A 2663-nucleotide genomic window follows, 5' to 3' on the forward strand; every position below is an offset into this window, starting at 1 on the left:
GAACCAGGCTTGCAGAGTATACCCTTTGGTTGGTTGATGATGCATGGACGGGATTGTAACTATGGCAACGAAATGATATATGATAGAATGAATGTAAAACCAATGGTCTCCCATGTAAACTATCACATAACTCACAATAAAACATTTATTTAAAAAAAAGAGCCATCATGTTGGTTTTGACTCATAGGGCTCTGTATAGAGTTTCTGATTAATAAAGGGGGGAAAAAAATTCTAGTAAATTAGTTAAAAGTTGTAGGAAATAGAAGAGAAAGTCTACAATATTTTTTTAAAACTTCAGCAACAAACAAATCCATAATAGAAATGCCAAGTTCATCAACTTTTCCATGAATGTTGTTGTTGTTGTTAAATGCTGTTGAGTTGGTTCCAACTCATAATGACCTTGTATAGTGTTTCTGAGTAGCAGTTGGTGATTTTGAAATACCTACCTTGTAGTTTACACTGACCTCAAGGTTGAATTCTTATCCTTTGGCACCAAAGCAGGACTATAGATAACCCCAGTTATGTTCATGGAGTTCTGGTGTGGAACTACGGGTTAAAGCACTGGACCACAAAGTCGGTTTGAATCACAAGGTCAGTAGTTCAAACTCACCAGCTGTTCCTGGAGAATGCTACACAGGGTCACTATGAGTCAGAAATGACTCAATGACACTTAACAACAACAATAGCAAACTATGTGCACAAGCTCTTAGAAAATAAAGGAGATAAACTGCTGCTATCTCACTCTAAAATGTCAGAACATTTTGAATGCCAGATGCATACAATTAGAAATTAACTCTAAATGGATCAATTAGCTAAATATAAAACCTGAAACTATAAAACTCTTAGAAGATAACAAAGGGATAAATGGTAAAGATCATGCTTTGACAATGAATTCCTAGGTATGACAGTGAAAACATGAACAACTAAAGAAAAAATAGATACTATTGGACTAATAAGACAAAATAATACTCTATGGAAAACTTACCTTTAAGTTCTTTATTATTATTTCTTTGTTTGCAGATTTTTCTAAAGCATTTGATGTCTCTCAATGGCCTAAGGTAAATTGACTTTCTTAGCTCTGGATTCTCACACTAAACTGATCTCTGTCTTGAGATAAAAGATATTAAACCTCAAGTGGTAAAACAGAATGGAAGATTTGTTTGTGACTTTAGGAATATGTTCATGTGCATTATAACAGTAAAATATATCCATGACCATTAAGTGAAGTATCACCTGTCATTGGCCCAAGATCACAAAATGAAACAGTGGTAAAACCAGAATTTGGAGTCCTGGTGTGGCACTGTGGGTTAATGCACTGGACTGCAAGGTTGGTCTGAACTGCAAGTTGGGTGGTTCAAGCTCACCCATCTCTCCTCTTAAACCCTATACAAGGTCACTATGGGTCAGAACTGACTAGAAGGAACTTAATAACAAAATCAACAACAACAAAGCCAGAATTTATTCTCAGGCTTAATACATAGCCCTTAGTTTTAACAACTCCCTGCTCTCTAGAAGTTTACAAATGCATACGTATCTTTACACACAAACTTCATATAATAAGTTGTGGGGATCAGAATGCCAAGTTGAAATGAGAAGTTTGCTGTGTGCCTTTGAGTCAGTTTCAACACATAGTGACCCTGTAGAGGGTTTCCAAGGAGCAAGTGGTGGGTTTGAACAGCTGACTTTGGGATTAGCAGTGCAGTGCATATCCTATAATGTTACACTAGGTTACAGTGGGTTTTTATAATGGTTATGGCTTTAAGAGACGATAGGTAGAGTTGGGAGACACTGCAGTTAGAGAAACTGGCCAGATTGAAGCCCAGAGCACAAGAAATTTTTGAAAAAGATTTAACTGGCTGGTAAGATTTGACATTATTTCTGAATTAAGACAGACGAGATGGGCAAGGAATGGGTGCTGTACAATATTTTATTTATTATTCTTAGGATTTCTTATTGTGTTTTCAGCCCCAGTGTAAAATGTACTATCCAGAATCAGATTATATACCAATCTGTCCTGAAGTTACATCTTATATTTGCGCTACAACTGGCCTCACTTACAAGAATGAGTGTTACCTCTGTATTGATCAGGCGTAAGTTCAAATTAAAGTGGTATTATTATTTTTTAACTTTTTATTGTGAATTGAGTGAAGGTTTACAAAGAAGATCATCAGTTTGATATTCAATAATCATACATTTTATTAAATGTTTGCAATCCCCTCCATGCACCAACAGTTAACATCATTTATTTCTATTCACTTCAACCTCTGCATTTCTCCCTGTGTCTCCTGCCACTCCATCTTTCCTCTGCCAACCTCCCTCTAGTTGTATATTGCCTGCCCTGTCACCCATGTCAACATGAGTCTACCCTCTAGTGCATGTATCATTTCCTCATCCCCCCAAAACCTTCATGGTTTGTTTCTTTTATCAAGAACCACCCCCTTAAAGTGGTTTTTGTTTTGTTTTGTTTTGTTTTTTTATCAAGACTTCTTTACAGAGCTTTTAAATATTCTGAGTGAAAGCACTGAATTTTGCTGACATGAACCTTTCTTAGCCTTTCTGGTAGCGTAGTGGTTATGCATTGGACTGCAAACCACAAGGTCAGCAGTTTGAAACTACTGGCTGCTCCACGGGAGAAAGATGAGGCTTTCTGCTCCAATAAAGAT

At 36.7% G+C, this 2663-nt stretch overlaps 1 pseudogene; it reads left to right on the forward strand.

Annotated features, from left to right (window-relative positions):
- The window catches only part of LOC102828544, a 30196-nt pseudogene extending 28102 nt beyond the window's left edge, over window positions 1-2094 (forward strand).
- The last annotated feature ends 569 nt before the right edge of the window (window positions 2095-2663 follow it).

The sequence above is a fragment of the Chrysochloris asiatica genome, unplaced genomic scaffold, assembly GCF_000296735.1.
Source record: "Chrysochloris asiatica unplaced genomic scaffold, ChrAsi1.0 scaffold00057, whole genome shotgun sequence".
Lineage (NCBI taxonomy): Eukaryota > Metazoa > Chordata > Mammalia > Afrosoricida > Chrysochloridae > Chrysochloris > Chrysochloris asiatica.